We start from the raw sequence: 26533 nt of genomic DNA on the forward strand, positions 1-26533 counted from the left end.
TTCTGTGATTGTTCCAGATTGGCTTTCCCTTTTCATCACATTCCCTGGGTCACAGATGGGGCTGGACTTTCTTTGCGTGCCTGCTGCGTTTTGCTACCTTCAAAACATGTTCTTTGTGTTTTTACGTGAAGTGACATTTTGAAACAGCCCACCTCAGAATCGGCGTGTCCGCGTTTGCACACGTGCCCCGAGGGGAGGGTCTAGGCGTCTGGTTCTTCTCACACCTGGGATGTGCCTGTTATTGGCCGGGACGCACGGACCTCAGCGGGACGGAACAGCAGTGTTTGGCCAGTAAAATAAAGGCCCACATCTTTGCAGTTCACACGTGCGTAGGATTGAAGGTGGGTGGCTTAAGACGCCTTGTCTAAGCTCATGAAGTACTAGACAGGTGGACAAAGCCACCTAGAGCGTGTGAGAGCATTGCTATGTTACTGCAGAGATAAAAAAACAAAACCCCCACAAAAACAGGATACTCTCGACTCAGCACACATGTGCTCACTTTGTGTTTTGTTGGCATCTGTCCTCCAGCATTTTCCTTCCGAGAACATCGATTGCCATAAACGCGCCCTACTTTATGGGGCGCTCAGACCTGAACGCCACGCCCACCGGAGATTCAGACGGTCCGATGGAAATTGCACTGGTGATTTAAATGCAGGCGAATGAAAGTTGTAAGAGTAAGAAAGCACAGAGAAAAGTCTCTTTCCCCTGAAGTCTCTGGGGTGGTCAGTAGGGAACTGGAGCGTTCCCCTGTCTTGGCCATATTGCAGACCCGCTCTTGTAAGGATGTCCACACTTAGGGCTTGTGGAAACTTGGCCACGTTACCTGATCTCTCTGCTTCTGTTCCCGTAGGCGTCAGTGGGAGATGGTACAAGCCTGTCCCAGGATGTTGGTACAAACCTGTCCCAGGATGTAGATGACTTTACGGCTTACCCAGTCTCCTAAGAGGTTAGTGACATGCCTTTATATATTAGGAAGAGCCAGTGGCTGCCGTCTCTTCGTCTCTCTCATCTGTCTCTCTCTTAGCATCTTGGATGTTTCTCATCTGTCTCTCTCTTAGCATCTTGGATGTTGTCATCTTGTTCACGTAAGAAAGTGTGATTTGGTCCAAATTCATCGTAGAGAAAAGCCTTGCTGTTTCTGCAAACTTTGTTGAAGTACGGTTGGCGTGCACAGTTGTGTTTAGTTTCAGGTGTACAACAGCGTGATTTAGTTATACATTTCGGCGGATAAAGGAGCTGCCTGCAGTGCGGGAGACCCGGGAGACCCAGGGTCGATCCCTGGGTCGGGATGATGCCCGGGAGGAGGAAATGGCAACCCGCTCCAGTCTTCTGGCCAGGAGAATCCCACGGACAAGAGGCGCCTGGCGGGCTACAGTTCATAGGATGGAAAAGAGTCGGACTCGACTGCGTGGCTGAACAGCCGTCCACCTAAGACTTTGCTTACGTCCAAGCTTTCTCAACTCCTTCTGGTGAACCCAGCACCCGTTTATGTCAGAAACAAATCTTCCCCATTTTTGACTTGGCTCTTTGAAGTGAAATGCAGCGCATTTGTGCAGCGGATATTCTTCTGGAGGGTACATAATGATTTCTTTTTTTTTTTTTCTTTTTGAAATGTGTGCTCGCCAGTTATCCTAAATCATGACTTCGGCCTGTGACAGTGGGGAAACTCTTTAAACACGCGGCATGTTGAAACATCGTCCCGTGAGTGTGTTTCCACACATGCTGGTGTCGAACAGAGGACAGACCTGATACCCTGAAATTTAACGGTGCTTTAAAAGGCATCAGCAAAGCACTGTGCATGCATGCATGCCGATTCCCTACAGTCGTGTCCGACTCCTTGCGACCCCATGGACCGCAGCACGCCAGGCCTCCCTGTCCATCACCAACTCCCAGAGTTTACCCAGACTCATGTCCATCGAGTCAGTGATGCCGTCCAACCATCTCATCCTCTGTCATCCCCTTCTCTCCTGCCCTCAGTCTCTCCCAGCATCAGGGTCTTTTCCATTGAGTCAGCTCTTCACATCAGGTGGCCAGAGGATTGGAGTTTCAGCTTCAGCATCAGTCCTTCCAGTGAGTATTCAGGGTTGATTTCCTTTCACGTTGACTGTTAAGATCCCAAACAAGTTGGTTGACAGCAGTATCTAGCCACACGAACTGTCATTTAAGGAGCAGAATACATCGGCCACAGTTGGTCCAAGTTGAACCTCTGGTTCGAGTTGCTAAGGAAACTTTTTCTTCTACTTTAGAGGTGAACAAAGCCCACCTGTTTTATAGCTCTTTTGAGACATGAGGTTATCTTCCTTTATAGATCTGACGTTTCTAGAAACTAGAGTCTGCCTGACAACGCACATGGAGATAGTGAATGCTTTTATCATCTATAAACAGGATCGCACATGGGAATTTCAGATCAAGTGCAATTATCTGGATGCTTTCAACAAAACCCTCTTCTTTCAAAACAAACCGAACATCTTAAAAGCCAAGCGTGCTTTATCCTCAGATGATCTCAGAATATCCCTAACTCCCCATTTGACTGGCCCTCTTTCAAGTGAATTACTCATATAATGCTGGATTTGGGATTTATCTTTCCAAAATGTGTTTTTTTTTTTTTTTTTAATTTTCTTGCCTACCTAAATGTGTTTGCATTTTCTTGTCCCCTTCAAACGATGAAATAGTGCAGAGTCTATCATTCATGCAAAGGAAATAGTTCAAAAGACGTTGCCCATCTGACAGGGTTTGGACTGATCCAAGGTTCTGAATGACTTAGCAGACAAGTCTGGCTCCCCTTACTGAGTCACTGGAACTTTTCCTCCGTACAGATACCAGCTCATGGTCCAAGCCTTCTGTGGTCAGTTTCCAAAGGTCAGAGCAGGGATTGACCAGCTGCGTGTAAAAATTTCCAGAATCGCTTGTCTCCAAGGCCACCCGTCGGACGTTGTGATGATCTGGATGGCCAGACCTTCTGCTCTTGGGTTGGATGATGGTTGGGCTCATTGCAAACTCTGTCACCTTCTGTAGAGTTTGTTGTAAATTCAAGTCTGTCCCAAGGATCGGGCCAGATCAAGATGCACTAGAACATCTCGGTCACTAGAAAGTCCTTCCTGTGTCTTTCCGGACCCACTGGGTTTTTTTGGGGGGCGGTGTTAAAAACACACTCCTTTTCCGTAAGCTTTGCACTTTATTTTATTTTTGGCTGTGCTGGTGTTTGTCGCTGCTCAAGGGCTTTCTCTAGTTGCAGCGTGCAGGGATTCTTCTCTACTTGTGGTGTGCAGGCTTCCCATTCCGGTGGCATCTTTTGTTACAGAGCACACGGGCTTCGTTGCTCCACAGCATGTGGGGTCTTCCCGGACCAGGAATCGAACCTGCGTCCATTGCGCTGGCAGGCGCATTCTTCACCCCTGGGCCCCCACCTGGGGCAAGCCCACGAGCACACTCTTCAGGACCCGACTTGGAATTCTTGACTGTGACGGCCACTCTTTACACGAGGTGCTCCGGGCTCCCAACATCCCATGCCTGGTCCGTACCTTGGAACGGAGTACTCCCCTGGGTTCTGAACATCTCAAGACCGTAATGTGAGAAAGATGCCTTCCTTTCATGACGCTGTCTTTCTACCAGCATTATATTCGCTCGATAACCTCCAGCTAGGGTTTGAGTAGATGCACCACTGAGTCTGTTGGACGTGAGTTTGAGCAAACTGGGAGATAGTGAAAGACAGGGGAGGAAGCCTGGTGTGCTGCAGGCCATGGGATTGCAAAGAGACGGACATGACTGAGCAACAGATCAGATTTAAGGGTGGTTAGACCTGCTTGGGTTGGTTTGATTTAGCCTTTAATATAATTCTTCAATTCGGGGGGAATTTTCAGCTGTTAACGGGTGCAGATAGTCTCTCTTTCCTCCTCCTCCATTCTGTTTTTTCTGTCTGGGGCGTTCGTTGGATTATCGCTACAGTTTTAAAACATGGTCTTCTGGGTATCTTTCAAAAGGCTCTTTGGAGAAGCACCTTTTTCCGTTGTATTTCTGGTTCGCCAGTTCTCTAAGTAATGAGCACTCTATAATCAATGTCACATGTTGAATTATTTATCACAATTTTTATTAAAAAAATTTTTTTTTGCCTACCCCAAGGCTTGCAGAATCTTAGTTCCCCAACCAGGGATTGAACCCAGGCCATAACAGTGAAGGGTCAGACTCCTAACCACTGGGTTGCCACAGAACTCGCCTACCAAGTGCTTTTAGAAAGAGTGAGAAGCAGAAAAGAAGGCTCATGTGTAGTTTTTCTGGATTCCACAAATGCATGTTAATCCACGACTCTCTTTCCCTTTGTGACTTACTTCACTCCGTATGACAGACTTTAGGTCCATCCACATCTCTACAGATTACTCGGTTGCACTCCTTTTCAGGGCCGAGTAATATTCCGTTGTATAAACACACCACATCTTTTTCACCTGTTCCTCTGTTGATGGACACTTGGGTTGCGTCCACGTCTTGACTGTCATAAATTGCGCTGCAGTGAGCCTTGGGGTAAATGTGTCTTGGTGAGGTGTGGTTTTCTCAGGGTTATATGCCCAGGAGTGGGATGGCTGGCTCATATGGTAGATCTCCTCCAATTAAGGGCTTCCCTGGCCTGCTCAGCTGGTAAAGAATCCGGCTGCAATGCAGGAGACCCCTGGTTTGATTCCTGGGTTGGGAAGATCCCCTGGAGAAGGGATAGGCTACCCACTCCAGTATTCTTGGGCTTCTCTTGTGGCTCAGCTGGTAAAGAATCCACCTGCAATGTGGGAGACCTGGGTTCGATCCCTGGGTTGGGAAGATCCCCTGGAGAAGAGAAAGGCTACCCACTGCAGTATTCTGGCCTGGACAGTCCCATGGGCTGTATAGTCTATGGGGTGGCAAAGAGTCAGACACCCCCGAGCGACGTTCATTCTCACTTTGCAATTAAAGAAAAAGAAATAAAAGAATAAGCAGACGGTGAAGAGAACTCTCCATAGCTTCTTATGCTGTGAGACCATCTTCAACAGAAGGGTCAGTCTGGGACGAACAGAACCAACCACCCTCCACGCTGTGGCTTTTGCTGGCAGTCCTCTTTGTGACAATGTTCTTTTAAATTTTCTTTTCTTTTTTTTTTTTTAGAGTCCAGCCCCATCCGACATCTGGTATTTATTGTAGCGTTGTTGATGGAAGCGCAGGAGGAGAAAAGGGCAGAGCAGGGTGTCGGGGAGACACCCCACCCGGCAAGGAGTGGGTGGCAAGCGGTGGTGCGCCGGGCAGGAGACGTCTGTGGTCAAGACGTGAGTCATGACGTGGGCGGATGGGGAGCCTGGAAGGAAAGGAGGACCCTGGGGTCTGGGAGGACGGCCGGATGCTCAACGCTGGACTTAGGAAGACCCTGCCAGCAGCTCGCCGTCTAAGACGGGCGTGGTGACGCTGATGTCCTAAAGACGACAGCGTCGCCGACAGTGGTCCCCATTCTCAGCGGCCTTGATAACGATGACCAGAGGTCCTCCTTGCTGGCTTTTGTCCTCCTCTGTGCTAACTGAGCTTCTTAAGTTAGAAGCTGTTGCTTCTCCCCTTTCTCTCTGCTTCCTTCTTTTTTTTTTTTTTTAAACTGCACAGAATTCCCAAAGTCCTTATCGCCCTGCAGGAGTCAGATTGATGTCATCCCACCCATGTGCTTTTTATTAATGATGGAAATTTTCCTTCCCCGCACCAAAGGAGTTTTTATGAGAGACCTAAGGCTGTCGGTGAAACTGTTATTAAAAAATAATAATAATATTGACCCGTCTCTTTGAATTATCTGGAGATATGAAAAGATACAGGGAAAATTCATAAGATGAGATCTTACACTCTTTGTATGAGACGTTCCCTCCTCTTCAATAAACCGTCCTCTCTCAAGGAACGAGAGCCAAGCCTTCGGCACCTCATCAGGGCATCTTGAATTCATATGGAGAGGCTGCGGATGCGTCCATTATTTTTGAAATATGCTCAATAGACAGATTCTGGAAGCTCCAGATGTGCGAAGTTTAAAAAGAAAGAGAGTGTTTCCCTTGGAATCCTGTCAGAATCTTTTAGGATTTGTTCATCTTTCTTACTTTTGTTTGCATGTGTGTTGTGTCCAACTCTTTGCAACCCCCGTGGACTAGCCCGCCAGGCTCCCCGGTCCGGGGGATTTTTCCAGGCAGGAATACTGGAGTGGGTGGCCATTTCCTCCTGCAGCTTCTTTCATAGCAGTGTTTTATTTGCTACTTTGAGAGAAGCTGGTTATCGTGAAGGCGTTGGTGTCTTTCAAAGGCTGTTAAAGATTTTCTTTTTTCACTTGCAGAGTTCACAGTCCTTTGCCTTTTATATCTGTTTACTGTTGGCTGTGCCATGTGTTCATTTGCTGTCCGTGGGCTTCCCTCTAGTTGCGGCGACTGGGGGCGACCGACTCTCTAGTTGGGGTGCATGGGTTTCTCGCTGAGGGGGTTTCTCTTCGTGTGGAACAAGAGCTCTGGGGTGTGTGGGCTTCAGTAGTTGTGGCATGCGTGTTTACTTACAGTTGGTAAAGAACCTGCCTGCCAATGCAGGAGGCGCAAGAGAGGTGGGTTCCAGCCGTGGGTCAGGAAGACCCCCTGGAGGAGGACATGGCAACGCACTCCAGTATCCTTGCCCGGAGAATCCCCACGGACAGAGGAGCCTGGCGGGGCTACAGTCCCCGGGGTCGCAAAGAGTCGGACACAACTGAGCGACTAAACAGCCACAGTGGATCCTGCTTTGTCCCCGGGGGACCTCACAGCCACGTCTGTAGATGCTGAAGGGCAAGCTCCCGAAGGTCGTTTTCATTCTGACCCTGTTTTGTTTGCGTTCCAGCAGAGAAACAGACGGTCACGGCCCGGCCACGCGCCCGTCTTCGCTAAACACTGATGGGACTGGTACTCATTAAAAAAGCGTAACCCTTCAAAATTGTGACAGCTTGTTTCTCTCGTGGCCTGAGTCCATGTCCAAAAACATATTAGGTCCCACTGTCTAGAATCTGGGAACGTGATGTTTTTTGGGAGAAGAAGTCCTTTCAGCCCTGCCTGAAAATCCCAGCTATTCAAGGTTAGAATTTTATTTTATTTTATTTTGGCTTTTATGTATTTACGATTTAATTTTTTATTGAGGCGTAGTTGGTTTGCAATCTTATATTACTTTGAGGCGCACGACATAGTGATTCGTAGTTGTCACAGATGGCTCAGAGGTTAAAGCGTCTGCCTGCAATGCGGGAGACCTGGGTTCGATCCCTGGGTCTGGAAGATCCCCTGGAGAAGGAAATGGCAACCTACTCCTGGCCTGGAGAATCCCATGGACGGAGGAGCCTGGTGGGCTACAGTCCACGGGGTCACAAAGAGTCAGACGTGACTGAGCAACTTCACTTTCACTCTCACTTTCATACTCCATTTAATGTTATTATAAAATATTGCCTCTATTCCCCGTGCTAGACAGCGCATCCTTTAGCGTATTATTGCAAGTACAATGTATCCTTCTAGATTATCTGTTTTATACATGGTAGCTTGTCCCTTGTAATCCCCATCAGCTATCTTGCCTTTCCCCTTCCCTCTCCTCACGGGCAATATCTGTGGGTCTCTTTCTGTGTTGGCATATTCGTTCATTTGTTTTACTTCCTTCTTAGATTCCGCATGTAAGTGACAACATAGAGTATTTCTCGTTCTCTGTCTGCCTTCACGTAGTATGATCTTCCCTAGGTTGACCCATGTTGCCGCGGATGGCATGATTCCGTTCTTTTTCACGGCTGCGTAATAGTCCACCGCATATATGCACCACATCTTCCCAATCCCTTCATCTGCTGATGGACACTCAGGTATTCACTTCCGTGTTTTCACTGTTGTACACTGTGCTGCCTTGAACATCGAGGCGCGTGGTATCTTTTCTAATCGGCGTGCCCTTCTTCTCCAGGTGCGTACCAGGTTTGAGAAGCGAGCATGAAGATGACCATGGGAAGGGACAGCCTTGGCAAATGTGCTCTGGGAATAGAAGCACGATGTCCCCCGAACCACTCTGGTCCTTGATTGCTGAACTCTGACCCTCCGGGAAGTCCTTGTCCACCCAGACGCCCGCCCTGCCCGAGCTGTTGCCTGGGAACCGGGAGGCTCTGAAAATGCCGAGGGATCGAGGCGAGTCATCGGCAGAAACTGGAAACAGACACTCAACCTTTAGATTCAGGTCAGCGCTCCTCCACGTCAGTGGAGAGCACAGCCTTCCACGTCGCTCTGGTGTGTCTGCCGAGCAGACCTGGCACAGCCTCTGCCAGAAGACGTCGACGACGGGCGAGGTCAGCCTTGAGAATGATTTTCCAAACGCATTGGAGCTCCAGATCATCCTTTCCACGTGGAAAGCCTAGAACTCCATTATTAACAGCCTGGAGACGTTTTTCTTCTAGGAGCAAATGAGAAGCACGTGGTCATCTCCTGCAGGCAGGCAAGACGCAATAGGAGGTGGTGTGAAGCCCCCTCGCTCAGAGGGACTAGGGGTTGCTTTCAGAGGTATCATTCCTATTTATGGTGGTGGTGGGGGGGGGGTGTCATCAGTTCTTCTCAAGTGGGTGTGCCAGCAAACTGAGAATTTTTAACACATTAGGTTTCTAAGTTTGATCTAAAAGACATCCCTGGTGGCTCAGGGTTAAAGAATACACCTGTCCATGCAGGAGACATGGGTTTCCTCCCCCTGGGTCGGGAAGATTCCCCTGGAGGAGGGCATGGCAACCCACTCCAGTATGCATGCCTGGAGAATCCCATGGACAGAGGAACCTGGTGGGGCAACAGTCCCTGGGGTCACAGAGAGTTGGACATGACTGAGCGACTTTCACTTACTTACAGGAGTTGTAGGAGACCGATGATTCTTTTCCCCCAGCCCCTCCCTCGTATCTGGAATGAATACCAAGGGCTGCCTTCACCTAGGAGGTGATGTTCTCATCGTTGAGACTCTGGGAGGAGAGCCCATCTTGTCTTATTAGCAGGAGATGACACCTGCTTAGACCAAGAGGGGGTGTGACCTGTGATGTGTGTTGATGATTCTCCCTTTGTCTCTGTCTGTCAGTCTCTCTTCTCTATCTGTCTGTATGTCTATCTCCCTCCCTGCCTATTGTATCTATCTGTCTATCATCTATCTTATCTATCATCTATCTTATCTACCTAACTACCCACCTACCACATCTATCTGTCATCTTGCCTAGCATCTATCTATCTATCCATCTGTCTCTCTATTTGTCTGTCTACCTATCTGTGAATACCTACCTACCTATGTATCGGGCTTCCTGTGTGGCTTAGCTAGTAAAGAATCTCCCTGGGTTTCTTTACCGATGGGGGAGACCTGGGTTCAGTCTCTAGGTTGGGAAGATCTCCTGGAGAAGGGAAAGGCTACCCACTCTAGTATTCTGGCCTGGAGAACTCCATGGACTGTATAGTCCACGGGGGTCGCAAAGAGTCAGACACGGCTGAGCGACTTTCACTTCACTTCACCTGTGTATCATACCTGTTATTCACCTTAAGTGTCATTTATCTTATCTGTCTGTCTGTCTGTGGGTCTGTTTGTCTGTCTACCTACCTATCATATCTATCATCTTAGCTACCATGTGCCTTGTCTGTCTGTCTATCAAATCTAATCTGTGTGTCTGTCTGTCTCCCTTTGTGTCTGGGTATGCTTAGCTGAGTCCAACTCTTTGTGACCCCATGGACTGTGGCCTGCCAGGCTCCTCTGTCCATGGGATTCTCCAGGCCAGAATACTGGAGTGGGTTGCCATTTCCTCCTCCAGGGGATCTTCCCAACCCAGGGATTGAACCCAGGTCTCCCACATTGCAGGCGGATTCTTTACCATCTAAGCCACAAGGGAAGCCCAAGAATACAGGAGTGGGTAGCCTATCCCTTCTCCAGGGGATCTTCCCAAGCCAGGCATTGAATTGGGGTCTCCTGCATTGCAGGCTGATTCTTTACCAACTGACCTTCCAGGGAAGCCCATCTACCTACCTATCATATCTACCTATCATCTGTCTTATTACCTGTCTGTCTGTCTACCTCTCAGATGTATCTATCTGACATCTACCTATCTACCTACCTACCTATCATCTAATACCTACATATCTCGTCTCTGGGACCCGAGACACCCACAAACCCTAGAGACGATGCTTACGCTCCATGTTTTGTTTCCTTTTTGATGCCACAGCCGCTTCCACGATCCCGCCTGCATCCTCTCAGCTCCCTTCTTGGAGATGTTTCCCCATCAATCACCTCCTTAGTGCTCCTCCTAAATCACCCACGACGCTGTCCCTCTGGAAGGCGCCTCGGTGGTCAGGGCTGCCCTCCGGGTTTAAGCTCTTGCAAAATGGGTATTTACAGTAATCCATTTAGCAAGTAGGATTACCTCTGTTTGTGGGAGCTTGGCAGGGAGCGGGCATAGCGGCCTGGACACTCTGCGGGAGGAAGAGGGATGGACTGAGGTTTCCAAAAGGAGATGACTCATGCCCGTGAAAGCTGTGCAGAGTATGGCTGTGTGATGCTACTGACAGGGAAAAAGTCCCTGGGTCAGGAGGATCCCCTGGAGGAGCATGACAACCCACTCCAGTATTCCTGCCTGGAGAATCCCACGGACAGAGGGACCAGGCGAGCTACAGTCTAGTTCAGTTCAGTTGCTCATTCGTGTCTGACTCTTTGAGACCCCATGAACCGCAGCACGCCAGGCTTCCCTGTCCATCACCAACTCCCAGAGTTCACCCAAACTCATGTCCATTGAGTCAGTGATGCCATCCAACCATCTCATCCTCTGTCATCCCCTTCTCCTCCTGCCCTCAATCTTTCCCAGCATCAGGGTCTTTTCCAATGAGTCAGCTCTTTGCATCAGGTGGCCAAAAGATTGGAGTTGGAGCTTCAACATCACTCCTTCCAATGAATATCCAAGACTGGTTTCCCCCAGGATGGACTGGTTGGATCTCCTTGCAGTCCAAGGTACTCTCAAGAGTCTTCTCCAACACCACAGTTCAAAAGCATCAATTCTTCGGCGCTCAGCTTTCTTTATGGTCCAGCTCTCACATCCATACATGACCACTGGAAAAACCATAGCTTGACTAGACGGACCTTTGTCGACAAAGTGATGTCTCTGCTTTTTAATATGCTGTCTAGGTGGGTCATAACTTTCCTTCCAGGGAGCAAGCGTCTTTTAATTTCATGGGGTCGCAAAGAGTCGGACACAACTGAGCGACTAACATGACTAACACAGGGTAAAAGGGATTTCTTTAGGGACATGCCTGTTGATGGCAACGGCTGGGGTCTGTCAGGGGTGGCGTAAGCGTTGCAGACGAAGTGTCCCCAAAGGTGGAAAAGCGTCTTCCATACGAGACTTCTGCAGGAAAAGATGTCTTCCTAGTGCCACAGACAAGGAGCAAATACTTGTTTCTTAAGGTTTCTGCTGGAATTCCCAGGAAAGAAAACTATGACATACCCAGACAGCGATTCAAAAGCTGGGACATCACTTTGCAGACAAAGGTCTGTATAGTCAAGCTAGAGTTTTTATAGTAGTCGTGTATAAATGTGAGAGTTGGACCATGAAGAAAGCGGAGCACTGAAGAATAGATGCTTTTTTTTAAAATCAATTAATATTTTACAATGTTAATTAATTAATTTAATTGGAGGCTACTTACTTTACAACATTGTAGTGGTTTTGCCAGACATTGACATGAATCCACCATCTCTGGTGTTGGAGAAGACCCTTGTGAGTCCCTTGGATGGCAAGGAGATCCAACCAGTCTATCCTAAAGGAAATCAGTCCTGAATATTCGTTGGAAGGGCTCATCTGAAACTCCTATTCTTTGGCCACCTGATGGCAAGACCCGAGTGATTGGAAAAGACCCTGATGCTGCGGAAAGATTGAGGGCCAGAGGAGAAGGGGACAACAGAGGATGAGATGGTTGGATGGCATCACTGACTCAATGGACCTGAGTTTGAGCAAGCTCTGGGAGACAGTGAAGGACAGGGAAGCCTGGCGTGCTGCAGTCCATGGGGTCGCAAAGAGTCAGACACAACTTGCAACACCAACCTATCATCTGTCTAGCTGTCTTTTTGTGTATCTATCCATCCATCCATCATATCTACCTATACATCCATCCATCATATCTGTCTATCCATCAATCCATCATGTCTATCCATCAATCCATCATAGCTGTCTATCCATCCATCATGTCTATCCATCAATCCATCATATCTATCTATCCATCCATCATATCCATCCATCCATCATATCTATCTATCCATCCATCCATAATATCTATCCATCCATCGTATCTATCTATCCATCCATCGTATCTGTCTATCCATCCATCATATCCATCTATCCATCATCTCTATCCATCCATCCATCCTATCTATCCATCCATCATATCTATCTATCCATCATCTATCCATCCATCCATCCATCATATCTATCCATCCATCCATCATATCTATCCATCCATCCTATCTATCCATCCATCCTATCTATCCATCCATCATATCTATCTATCCATCATCTCTATCCATCCATCCATCCATCATATCTATCTATCCATCCATCATATCTATCTATCCATCCATCATATCTATCTATCCATCCATTGTATCTGTCTATCCATCCATCATATCTATCCATCATCTCTATCTCCATCCATCCATTATGTCTATCCATCCATCCATCCTATCTATCTATCCATCCATCCATCATATCCATCCATCCATCTACAGAGAGAGATGGAGTCTCTTCTGAGTAGTTGGCTCCCATGATTAGGGAGGCCCAGACCTCCCACCATCTGCTACTTGCAGGCAGGTGACCCCTTCCCACTCGCCTGCCTGTACAAGAGAGGACTGAAAGTTACTGCTGCGTGTCCCAGGCTGCTTGGACAAAGCCCAGCACAGCACAGCACCCAGAACCCATGTGGTTCTGCGGCAGGCGTACCTCCTGTGAGCTCCACGAAGGGACTCAAACTATTTCAGCAGCGGTTGACCCTCTGCAGCGTGTGAGGGGCTGTGTTTAGACAGCCTGTTTTTCCCGTATCCGAGCCAAGTCCACTGCACACGTGCGCGAGTTTTCTGGCAGCCTCGTCTTGCACAAACATCCTTAATACCTGTGGTCTGTGAACTGGGAGGTCAGGATCAGTGACTTTTTATGGAGACGTTGAAACCTCAGACGCCGAGTGGGATGATCAGTCTATGACTTCAGGTCTCAGATTGTCAGGAGATCAGAGCATCCAGAACTGAAATCCTTTTTTTTTTTTTTTTTTTTTAAGGTTCTATTTTTTTCCTCTCACTGAGATGGTTTTGCATTCATTACAAGTCAAGCTGTTTCACAGATGCCCGTTGGACAGAGAAAGGAAGCTGCTTCTTCTCACCAGCCAGGCGTCTCCGAGGATAATCGAAGACCCCAGGGGCGTTGGAGAAGACTCTTGCGAGTCCCTTGGACTGCAAGGAGATCCAACAAGTCCATCCTAAAGGAAATCAGTCCTGAATATTCACTGCAAGAACTGATGCTGACACTCTGATCCTTTGGCCACCTGATGCGAAGAACTGACTCATTGGAAAAGACCCTGATGCTGGGAAAGATTGAGGGCAGGAGGAGAAGGGGACGACAGAGGATGAGATGGTTGGATGGCATCACCGACTTGATGGACATGAGTTTGAGCAAGCTCTGGGAGTTGGTGATGGACAGGGAGGCCTGGCATGCTGCAGTGCAGTCCATGGGGTCGCAAAGAGTTGGGCATGGCTGAGCAAGTGAACAACAACATCCTCAGCAACAAAGGTACATGGATACCCACAGAAAATTCTGTACACTAGTCTAGTGTCCTTCAGAGTCAGGGCACAAATCCATTTATCCTGGACATGGTGCTCCCTAGAAGTTCTAAAAACCCCAGATATGAAAGAGCTAAATCCTGTAAAATTGCCCCAAATTGCTATATATGTTTATGTACGCCTGCTCCTACACCAGCTACATAGGATAGCTTTAGAAGTCTGCAATATATTTACATGCACATAGACCCTGGTGACTCAGACGGTAAAGAATCCGCCTGCAATACAGGAGACCCAGGTTCAGTCCCTGGGTCGGGAAGATCCCCTGGAGAGGAAATGGCAACCCACTCCAGTGTTCTTGCCTGGAGAATCCCATGGACAGAGGAGCCTGGTGGGCTACAGGCCCATGGGGTCACAGAGAGTGGGACACATCTTAGAGACTAAACAACACCAACAATGTGCATATTCTCATGTTTTCTTACATTTATTTTACATTTTCTAGGTGAGCAAAGGACAAGAAGAATCAGGCTTCCCAAAAGAGGGATCACGTAGGTGAGTAACCCATTAAAAAGTGAACCAGTCATGTTTGAAAATGAGACACTTTCTTTGGGATGCAGCTTGCTATCTTTGGAACTTTCTTTGGGATGCAGCTTGCTATCTTTGGAGGTGCAGGAAAAGAAAGCGTGAGTCGCTCAGTCATGTTTGACTCTCTGTGACCCCGTGAACTGTAGCCCACCAGGCTCCTCAATCCATGGGATTCTCCAGGCCAGAATACTGGAGTGGGTTGTCATTTCCCCCTCCAGGGAATTTTCCCAAGCCAGAGACTGAACCTGGGTCTCCTGCCTTGCAGGCAGATTCTTTACCAGCTGAGCCACCAGCAGTGCCCAAGAGATGGAACCACTTAAGAAGTCAGGGGCTGTCTTGGTGAGAGTGATGCCAACTGCTTTGACAAAGACGCCCCAGAATTTTGTCGTCTTACCGCAGTAAGTCACAGCTGACTTCTCATTTCAGTGACTCATCCGCTCCAGGTGTTCCTGCTTGGGTAGATTGCTTCCACGTGGTGAGTGACAGGTCGAGCATCCTTGCCAAACTGGTCCTGTGCCATCTTCAACACCTGCCTCCCAAGGTCCTCCTGTATTCATTTGTTGCTTCCTTGCCGTTGGTGTTCGTGTGTCTGTTGCTTGAACGCCATCCAGCTGAAACAGCTGAAACACATGCACGCTTACCACCCATGGGAGGTTTCCACGGAGTTCATCCTTCCCCTGGCCAGAACGTCACCACACAAGACACATCCAACCCTTGAGAGCAGGTGGGATGTGTGCTCAAGCTGAGGTGGTCATCTCAGTGTGGCATCACTGAGTATGCTCTCAGTGAGCAATGACTGTGGAAATGAACGTGTTAGCTGCTCGTTCGTGTCCGACTCTTTGCGACCCCGTGGACTGTAAGCCCTCCGGCTCCTCTGTCCAAGGGGATTCTCCAGGCACGAAGACTGGAGTTCGTAGCTATTCCCTTCTCCAGGGGGTCTTCCCGACTCAGGGATGGAACCCAGGTCATCTGCATGGCAGGCTCATTCTTTACCCTCTGAGCCAGCAGGGAAGCCCTCTGCCCGTGGGTGCAAACCCTCTGCTGATGCATGTGCGAACGGTGATAGCAGTCCTCCCTTGCAGCCAGGACTGCGTGTTGGTACAATCGCTTTGGAAGTCCGTTGGGCGCCACCTTGCAAAGCTGAAGGTGACCCAGAAGTTGCCGTCGTGGGTAGCATCTCTGGAGAATCCCTTGCCTGTCTGTCCACGTGTTAGCCTGTTGTCGGAGTCACGTCTCTGATATTGAAACCTGCAATCCACCCGTGTGTTTGTGGGCGGGAGGGTGGGATATGCCGAGTGTGAAATGATTGCAGAATGGCATGTGGCACAGACGTGAAGCGAGTTGGCTCAAGATACAAGCCACGCCCTCGTGGATTTCACTTTATGTTTCTTTTATAATTTTTATTTGTTTTTGGTTGCGCTGGGTCTTTGCTGCCGTTCGGGGGCTCTCTGCGTTCGTGGCGAGCGGGAGCGACTCTTGGTTGCGGTGAGTGGGTGCACAGGTTTCTCATTGCAGTGCGTGTATTACTTATTCCCGTGGCTTCTCTGGTTGTGTGGCAGCGGCTCTGGGTGCCTGGGCTGATAGCTGTGATGCACAGGCTAGGTTGGGGCGTGGCATGTGACGTTTTCCCCAACCAGGGATCCAAGCCACATCCCCTGCGGTGGATGAGAGGTTCCTCCCTGGCGTCTTGGATCACATCCTCCTTTGCCCCCGTGACCAGATCCATAGCCGTGTGTCCCTGACCTGTAGGAGAAGGCCGTCAACTGGTCAGACCAGGCCCACCCGCCCTGGGGAGGGCAGTCTGCTTGACTCAGTGTCCTGGCCCCAGTGTTAATCTCATCCCACAAGGCCCTACTGCAGGCCACGGGGAGCTGCGTTCAATATCCTGTAATAACCTGTTAATGGGAAAGAATCTGAAAGAGCATAGACGTGTAACTGAACCACTTTGCTGTATGCTGGAAGCTAACACAACATTGTAAGTCAACTATGAAACTCCAGTGAAAAGGAAAATGTTCATCGCTCAGTTGTGTCTGACTCTTTGCGGCCCCACGGACTGTAGCCCCGCCATGCTCCTCTGCCCCTGGGTTTCTCCAGGCAAGATCACTGGAGTGGGTTGTCATGCCCTCCTCCAGGGATCCACCTTCCTGATCCAGGCATAGAACCCAGCTGTCCTGCATTGCAGGCAGATTCTGTACCGTCTGAACCACAGGGGATGCCAACATTATAAATAAACTACACCTCAGTGTGAAAAATTTTAAAAATGTGATTCTCATTCAGAAACACTCTCTACCAGACACAGGCAGAATCATGTTTTACCAAATATTTGGGCACTTTGTCGGCCAATCAAGACACAGAAAATTAACCTTCATAATGTCTGTGTGTGTGTGAGTGCGTGCATGCATGCATCTTACAATGTGTTAACTGCCGAGCCAAACAAAAGATATAGTTTTCGCTGCAAAATATGTGCGCTCTAATAATATTCTACAGCCTTCCTGAAACATCACTGGCAACATCCAAATATGGATTAAGTGAAGGATCTGAAAAAAATGAAAGGATGCAGCCAAGTTGGCCAGACAGTGCAGAATGCAGACACCCTTGATGCCACACCAAAATTCCTAAAGGGCCCCAGGAGGTTTCCCTGAGTTCTTCTGCCTTCAGTGCTGAGGAAGCAACACCTTTTCCATCTCCCCTTTATGGTCACGTAGTTTGGAGGAACTGGTCGCTGGCAGCCCTCGGGGCTGTGAGGTTCCTAGAAATCTGTGTTCCTGTTTCAGGGACGCACGCTGGCTGAATCCGCTGGCCAGGCACCGTGGTAATCGTGTGCGTGCGTTAATTTTACGACGGGAGGTCCTCCTGGGAAGGAGCTCGGACGCAACAAGCCATCCCCCTAGGGGAGAGTTTGGGAAAGGTCAGAAGAAGATGCCACGTGTCTTAGCATTTCCTAGAATCCTTCTCTCGGGCATCCTTCTTGGCCGAGGAATGCGTGTATCCCAGATCAGAATGATGGGGCAGAGAAAACGCAGAAAGTAATCTCATCTCCGTAAAACCTAGGACTGTGAGCCAGGAGGCAGAGCCGTTTCTCTGGGGCTTCTGACGCTCACAGCTCTCCATCCAGGCGCCCTTTCCCAATCAGGCCTCTGCTTGGGAAGCTGCTGTGTCTCCTCGGAGAATTCTTTTCCAAGCATCAGGCGAGATCCCACTCTCGGACCCTGGAAGGGGGTCCCCCCACTCCTGTAACATTCCCAGTTCACGAAAAGAATGCAGGGCCTTATTTCATTCTTTTGTTATGGCTGAGTCACATTCCAAGGTATAAATGCTCAGGTAAAGATCGCAGTCTTATTTCATTCCTTTGTTACGGCTGAGTAATATTCCAAGGCATAGATGGTCAGGCAAAGAATGCAGGGCCTTATTTCATTCCTTTGTTATGGCTGAGTAATATTCCAGGGTATAAATGGTCAGGTAAAGAAAGCAGCCTTATTTCATTCCTTTGTTACGGCTGAGTAATATTCCACCACATAAATGTACTGCACCCTTTTTTTAAAATCCATTCATATATCGATGGACACTCAGGTTGCTTCTCAGCCGTCAAAGACAATGAAACAATGTCATTTGCAGCGACCTGGCTGGACCTAGAGATGAAGTGAAGTGAGTCAGACTCAGAAAGACAAATAGCATGTGATATCACTTATATATGGAATTTTTTTCTTTCTTTTTTTTAATTCCAGAAAAATATTTAATGTCAATTGTTAATATTAGTTCTAGTCATTAACTATATTAAGTTTGGTTGAAAATAAAATACAATCTTTATACCACTAAACACAATGGTATTTTAGGTAACAAATGAAGCTACTATTTACAGAGACTTTGCCCAGAAAACCTCCATTGCCCATTAGGTGAGACTTACTGATGGAGACCTCTGTCTCTCTCTCTCCATCATTTAAAAAAGCCAATTTAAAACACTTTCCAATTAAATCTTTGAAGTGTTGTCACTTTGATGGACACTTTTAGTTCCAAAAAACAAATTGGTGGTGCTGGTTTAGTTGCTGTGTCTGACTCTTGTGACCCTATGGACTGTAGACCACCAGGCTCCTCTGTCCATGGGATTTTCCTGGCGAGAATACTGGAGTGGGTTGCCATTTCCTTCTCCAATATGTGGAATTTAAAAAAAATAATACAAAAGAACTTATAAAACAGAAGCAGACACATAGAAAACAAGCGTATGGTTACCAGATGACTAAAGGAGGGGGAAAATTAGGAGTTTGGAATTAGCAGAGACACACGACTATATATATATATTAATGAAATAAATAACCAGACCTACTGCATAGCACGGGGAACCATAATCAATACCATGTAATTCCCTATGATGGGAAATAATACAGAAGCGAATATGCATATATATATATATATATATATATATATGTATAACCGAATCCCTTTTCTGTACACCCAAAACAAATACAACATGGTACATCAACTATCCGTTGATGAAGCAATAAAATAAGAAAAAAAAAATTCAAACTCGGCTGAATTTTAAAATGACACAGGTGACCACCTCGGGCAAAAGAGGATTCCTCGCTTCTTTTCCAGAAATGAAACCGCTGGCTTCCCAATCCAGTGCCACAAGCTACACGTGTGTGTGAAGAGTGTGGTCTCATTTGGTTTCGTCAAGCAGCTGTTTTAACCGCCCCATGCATCTCAGACTTAACTCCCCTAGACCCCAGAGTTCCTTTAACTTCGAAGGATGGACAGCTTGTAAATTGTATGTCAAGTCCAGACGAAAAAGTCCAGATGACACGTTTTTGCAGAGCCTGCTAGAAATAGTCATCGCAGCCTATTCAGATGAGAGACTCACAGCACCTGGAATCTTTAAGCAGTACAGTTCATTAGCTCTAATTAGATGGTTATCAGTGAGCATCTAATGAATGAATCTTTAAGCATGCTCAGTTGCTTGGGTCATGTACAACTCTTTGCGGGCCTATGGACTGTATAAGACCTCCAGGCTCCTCTGTCCATGGGATTCTCCAGGCAAGAATACTGGAGTGGGTTGCCAGGCCTTCCTCCAGGGGATCTTCCCCACCCAGGGATCGAACCCACGTCTGCCCGTGTCTCTAGCATTGAGGGGGGATTCTTTACCCCCAGAGCCACCTGGGGAGCCCCAAACACAGGATCAGTTCAGTTCAGTTGCTCAGTCGTGTCCAACTCTTTGCATGGGCTGCCGCACGCCAGGCCTCCCTGTCCATCACCATCTCCCAGAGTTTGTTCAAACTCATGTCCATCGAGTCGGTGATGCCATCCAACCATCTCATCCTCTGTCGTCCCCTTCTCCTCCTGCCTTCAGTCTTTCCCTGCATCAGGGGTTTTTCCAAAGAGTCAGCTCGTCACATCAGGTGGCCAAAGTATTGTAGCTTCAGCTTCAGCATCAGTCCTTCCCATGAATATTCAGGACTGATTTCTTTTAGGATCGAGTGCACCCACGAATATTGCAAGAGCTTCTAACATATGCCTTCGCACCCCCTGTGTCTATATACAGCACACTAGCTTCATGACTTATATTTCAAACCACAGCAGACTTTATGCCCAGGATCTTATCAGCGAGAATTCCACATGGCCAGCAACAGTGACTGCCTCTTTGTTTTGGAACTCTGAGGATGCATATGTCTCACTGATAAGCATCCAATTAGAGCTAATGAACTGTTATCCTTGTAAGAATCCTATAACAAGATAGGTCAATCTGTGAGTCATCACAGATGTCTCTTCTCTGATATTAGGCAACCAGCATTTTATGTCTCTTTGTGTCATTTAGCGGTCTCAAAACTTGGCAGGGAACTTTCAAGACCGGAGTTAAATCTTAAACAAAACTTGATGCACCCCATTTGCGATTTTTCTTGAACATGAGGCTTCCACCATAACAAGGTGGATTCGCTCAGCCTACAGAACCTCAGTAACCAATTTAGTTCTGGTTTCCTAAAGGTCATCAACCCTGATTATTCATCAGAAGGGCTGATGCTAAAGGTCCAGTACTTTGGTCACCTGATGCAAAGAAATGAGTCATTGGAAAAGACCATGATGCAGGGAAAGATTGAATGCGGGAGGAGAAGGGGACGACAGAGGATGAGATGGTTGGATGGCATCACCTACTCGATGGACAAGAGTTTGAGCAAGCTCTGGGAGATGGTGAAGGACAGGGAGCCTGGCGTGCTGCAGTCCACGGGGTCTCAAAGAGTCGGACACGACTGAAAGACTGAACTGAACTGAATGTATATATAAGGATTTATATGTAGCTGAATATATATATATATTTATATGTAGCTGAATGTAAAAGTATATTATGGAACTGAATATATATAAAATAACATTTATGTAGCTGAATATATATATAAAAAGATATATATGTAACTGAAGCACTTAGCTCTGCACTTGAAACATTGTAAATCAGCTCTACTATTGTTTATAAAATAAATAAAAAGGACCTAACAGATATTGAACTGTATCTAATATCTTGTAATTACCTATAATGAAAAAGAACCGGGAAAGTGTATATATATTCAGTTATGTATATAGCATATATACACTATATATATATTCTTATATATGTAAAAGAATATACATATAATTATATCCTTAATATATGTAACTTAATATATATAGAGACATGTATGTGTAATATGTAATAACCAATAGTGGAAAAGAATCTGAAAAGTATATATATAAGAACATATATGTAACTGAATATATGTGTGTACACATATGTATATGTAATAATCTATAATGGAAAAGAATCTGAAAAAGTATACATATATGTGTATATATGTAACTGAATATATATACACATATATGTAATGTGTAATAATCTATATTGGGCAAATGTGAAAAGTGTATATATATGTGTGTAACAGTATATATAAGAATATATATGTAACTGAATATATATAGATATACAAGCACACATATATATGGAATATGTAATAACCTATAATGGAAAAAATCTGAAAAGTATGTATATATATGTGTGTGTATAACAGTATATATAAGAATATATGTGTAATGGAATATGTATATATATATATATACACACACATATATGGAATATGTAATAACCTATAATGGAAAAAAATCTGGAAAAGTGTGTATATATACATGTGTGTGTATAAGAATATATACATAGCTGTATATATGTGTGTGTATGTGTAAGAAAAGATATATAAGAATATATATGTAAATATATGTATATATACATACATATATATGTAATATGTAATAACTTTTAATGGGAAAAATCTGTAAAGTATATGTGTAAGAATATATATTAACTGAATATATATACACACGAACATATATATGCTTGCTCAGATTCTTTTCCTTTATAGGTTATTACATATATACGTGTGTGTATGTATCCTTTCGGGTATTACAGGATACTGGATGTAGTTCAGTATATATAGGGTCCTTATTTTTTGTTTTATATATGCTAGTGTGTATCTGCGAATCATAATCTCCAAATTTATCCCTGCCTCCCCTTCCCCTTTGGTAAACATACGTGTGTTTTCTATCTGTGTGAGCCTGTTTCTGTTTTGTAAATTCATTTATTTAACCTTTTAGATTCTGCATACAAGTGATATCTTATGACCCTTGGCTTTCAGTTGCTTCTCTTAATATGATGGTCTCTAGATCCATCCACGTCTCTGCAGATGGCATGATTTCATTCTTTTTCATGGCTGAGTAGTATTCTCTGTGTGTGTGTACCACATCTTTATCCGTTCATCTGTCAGCGGACACTTGGGTCAGTTCCACGTCTTGGCTGTCGTAAATAGTGCTACTGTGAACATCGGGTGCACGTTTAGTTTTCTAGAGAACCTCCATCCTCTTCTCCATGGTGGCTGTACCGACTTACACTCCCGTTAATGATGTGCAAGGGTAAGGAAATCACATTTTTAAACAGACAGGGAGCCTAGGACTTGCTCAACATGCCTCGTCAAGTATAAACTCAGAAACCTCCATCTGCCTTCATTTTCACTTTGGCCGATGTAGAGGGGGGAAGTGGCAAGACTATGGAAATAACACTGTCTGTATTGGCGCAGTAAAAGAAAAATAAATACATAAAGCTTTCACAGAATGTGGCTGCGGTTTTGCTCTCAGGAAACTTCTTTTTATTTTTTTAAGCCTTTTTTTTTTTTTCTGTTGGCAGATTTTTGTTTTTCATGAGAGAGGTCTTCTTCTCAAATGCCATCAATCCCAATCAGTTAGCATCGGCACTTCAGTGGTTGGGACTTTCCCTTCCAATGCGGGGGTGGGATGGGGTGCAGGGTTCATCTCTGGTTGCGGGGAGCTGAGATCTCACACGCCTCAGGGCCAAAAGACCCAAACCATAAAGCAGAAGCAATATTCAATAAAGAGTTTTGTTTTTTTTAGAGGGAAAAAAATTCTTAAGGATCGGTTAACATTGTCCAATGTACCAGAGTTGGGCGTGGAGTGCAGATACAACATAGCTCTCTTGCTATGTTGCCTGGAGGTGAAAGCATCACGGCTGTAAGCTTTCCCCAAATTCCATGTTTCGATCCTCAAGCTCCGTGTTCAAATAGTGAGCGTAATCTTCTTCGTTGCTATTAAAACATCGCAGCGGTTCTAAATACTCTGTTAAATGGGCGTGCAGAGTCAGCACAGTACCCAGGTCATGTATGTCTGCTATGTATCAGGGCCCGTGTTGTGCTGGAAATAGAATAAAGGTCCTACTTTAGGGACTAAAATGTGCTGTCTATATTCAAAAAATCAGGTTCACATTCCTCGGTCCATCTGATGATTTAGTTGACTTTGAATTCTGGAGATATCTCTCAGGTTTGTCGAGAGTGTGAATTTATGATTTCAGGAGCATATGACCTATGGAAAAGTAAGGAATGACCATACCAATTAGATAAACACTGGACTTTTTTTTTTTCCTTGTCTTTGCCGCTTTGCATAGTATTTAATAATTTCTGTTGTAAAAAAAAGTACAGATGAATGATTGCTTCAGAAAATTTGAAATTATGGTTTGAAAAATCCACATTTGCTCTGACCGCCAAGATAAGTCGATCTGGATCTCATTTTCAGTAATACTATTTTTGCGTTTGCTAGCAGACTTTTTGGTCCATGAGAATAAATGGCAAATGCAAACAACAGTGAATTCCTTTACTTATCATTTCTCCATAAAATAACCTTTTTTTTTTTTTTCTCTTGCTGCTCCAGACAGGTATTTATATAACAGACGCTGTACCATACAAAGCTAAATATTTGGGTTTGTGTCTTAGTAAATTTGCTGCTAGACTTACAGACAGCATTTTAAGTTCCACATTGCATTTTGGGAAACAAGCTTTTCAGGATTTTTACAATCTTCAGATCATATTTCTTAGATTTCTTTGTGAACTGGCTTCAGGAAGGCTGCTTCCCATATTAATGAGGTACTGGGAAGCGTTTAAAGCCAGATTCTGGGAGATTTTATACAAGCCATTGTTTCTGGATTTTTTTTCCAGCTGCTTCGATATTTTTTCCCCCCACTAAGTAACACTTCTGTGTATCCACTAGACAGCGTTACAGAAGCAAAACAGTCAAGTGTATTTGCGTGGGAAATCTTTAAGCAGTGAAATTGCTGCTTTATCTGTCTTGTTCAGTCGGAGGATGGTATAGGTTGTGCCTCTTTAGGATAAGTGAATCTTTAGGCTCAGTGGTGATGTCTTCTGTCTGTCTAAAGTGTGAACGTACTGTCAGTGAGAGGGAAAAATGTGGGATGGAGCGTAAGAAATAGGGAATTACATCTCTGAGTCTCTGTCAAAGTTTGGTTACTCCTGTGTTACCCGCTCCTTCACAGACCGGGGTCTGTGCATTCCCTGGTCACTCACTGGAGAGATTTCTTGGGCCCCCACTGGATCCCACGCCGGGGTCAACCAATTGATTTGTTCCCTGTATCCAGTTTATTTCTCTTTTCCCTGGAGAGGGACAACGAGGGCTGAGAAAGGAACTTATGCTATTCTCGGGAGCAATTCCGGGCACTTCTAAGGGTAGCTTGAGAAGGAAGACCAAAAGAGAGCTTTTGTATCATCCGCCAATCTTATATAACTCCTGCTGCTTGAAAACCAAAAAATTTTTTTTAATTTTGGTATCACTGATTACGTTACATTAGTTTCTGGTGTGTGTAATTCGAAATTTTTATAGATTATAGTCCATTTATAGTTATTGTAAAATATTAGCCATGTTCCCTGTATTGAACTATCCTTGTAGCTTATTTATTTTATGTGTAGAGTGTGTGTGTGTGTGTGGGTGTATGCTGTGTGCTTAGTCATGTCTGACTCTTTGTGACCCCATGGACTGTGGCCTGCCAGGTTCCTCTGTCCATGGGATTCTCCAGGCAAGAATACTAGAGTGGGTTGCCATTTCCTTCTCCAGGGGACCTTCCCAACCCAGGGGTCGAACCTGCATCTCTTGCATCTCCTGACTTGGCAGTCAGACCTTTTACCGGGGAAGCCCTTATACACAGGTCTCCCACATTGCAGGCGGATTCTTTATCCAGCTGAACCACCAGAGAAGCCCAGGAATACTGGAGTGGGTAGCCTAACCCTTCTCCAGGGGATCTTCCCAACCCAGGAATCGAACTGGGGTCTCCTGCATTGCAGGCAGATTCCTTACCAACTGAGCTATCAGGGAAGCCCCCTTATACATAGTAGATTGTCCCTGTTAATCCCTGACCCTGTCTCTCCTCTCCCCCATTCCGTCACCCCACTGGTCACCCCTAGTTTTTTCCCTAGATCTATGAGTATGTTTCTGTCTTACTATATTTATTTGTTTTACTTTTTAGACCCCACATATAAGTAATATCACAGGATGTCTTCTGACTTCATGGAGTGTGATCATCTCTAGGTCTATCCATGTTGCTGCAAATGGCATAATTCTTTTTCATGGCTGAGTAATACTCCACTGTGGCATCTATGTACCACTTTTCTCTTTCAGTTCCTCTGGGGATGGACACACATTGCTTCCATGTCCTGGCTGTTCTAAAAAGTGCTGCTGTGGACTTGGGAATGTATGTGTCTTTTTGAATTTGTGTTTTCACTTTCTGCAGATACATGCCCAGGAGTGGAATTACTGGGTCATACAGTGGCATTATTTTTAGGTTTTTTTTCTGAGGAACCTCCATTCTCCTGAAACCCATATTTATGTATAGATCCTTGGTATATGTTCCTGCTGATGAAATACAAAAGGCATATTCTTATTGTTGTTAACCTCAAGGTTGTATCTATTTGGACTTCTTACAGTTTGGTACTCTGCACAAGTTAAATAAGCAAGGTGACAATTTATAGCAGAGTTCATCATGAGAAATGCTGGGCTGGATGAAGCACAAGCTGGAATCAAGGTTGCCGGGAGAAATATCAATAACCTCAGGTATGCAGATGACACCACCCTTATGGCAGAAAGTGAAGAGAACTAAAGAGCCTCTTGATGAAGGTGAAAGAGGAGAGTGAAAAAGTTGGCCTTAAAGTTCAACATTCAGAAAACTGAGATCATGGCATCTGGTCCATCACTTCATGGCAAATAGATGGGGAAAAGTGGAAACAGTGAGAGACTTTATTTTCTTGGGCTCCAAAATCACTGCAGATGGTGACTGCAGCCATGAAATTAAAAGACACTTGCTTCTTGGAAGAAAAGCTATGACCAGCCTAGACAGCATATTAAAAAGCAGAGACATTACTTTGCCAACAAAGGTCTGTCTAGTCAAAGCTATTGTTTTTCCAGTGGTCATGTATGAATGTGAGAGTTGGACTATAAAGAAAGCTGAGTGCCGAAGAATTGATGCTTTTGAACTGTGGTGTTGGAGAAGACTCTTGGACTGCAAAGAGATCCAACCAGTCCATCCTAAAGGAAATCAGTCCTGGGTGTTCATTGGAAGGACTGATGCTGAAGCTGAAACTCCAATCCTTTGGCCACCTGATGCAAAGAGCTGACTCATTGGAAAAGACCCTGATGCTGGGAAAGATTGAAGGCAGGAGGACAAGGGGATGACAGAGGATGAGATGGTTGGATGGCATCACCAACTTGGTGGACGTGAGTTTGAGTAAACTCCGGGAGCTGGTGATGGACAGGAAAGCCTGGCGTCCATGGGGTCAAAGTGTCCTATACGACTGAGTGAGTGAACTGAACTGAACAGTTT

The 26533-nt window shown here is 45.8% G+C and overlaps 1 long non-coding RNA gene across 1 annotated transcript; it reads left to right on the top strand.

Annotated features, from left to right (window-relative positions):
• Positions 1-13266: 13266 nt before the first annotated feature.
• LOC139033874 (uncharacterized) lies at positions 13267-16381 on the top strand. The gene is made up of 3 exons (XR_011486362.1): positions 13267-13786; positions 14276-14325; positions 14624-16381. It is a non-coding gene; the product is annotated as an uncharacterized lncRNA (long non-coding RNA).
• The last annotated feature ends 10152 nt before the right edge of the window (positions 16382-26533 follow it).

Source organism: Odocoileus virginianus, unplaced genomic scaffold (genome assembly GCF_023699985.2).
Source record: "Odocoileus virginianus isolate 20LAN1187 ecotype Illinois unplaced genomic scaffold, Ovbor_1.2 Unplaced_Contig_6, whole genome shotgun sequence".
NCBI lineage: Eukaryota > Metazoa > Chordata > Mammalia > Artiodactyla > Cervidae > Odocoileus > Odocoileus virginianus.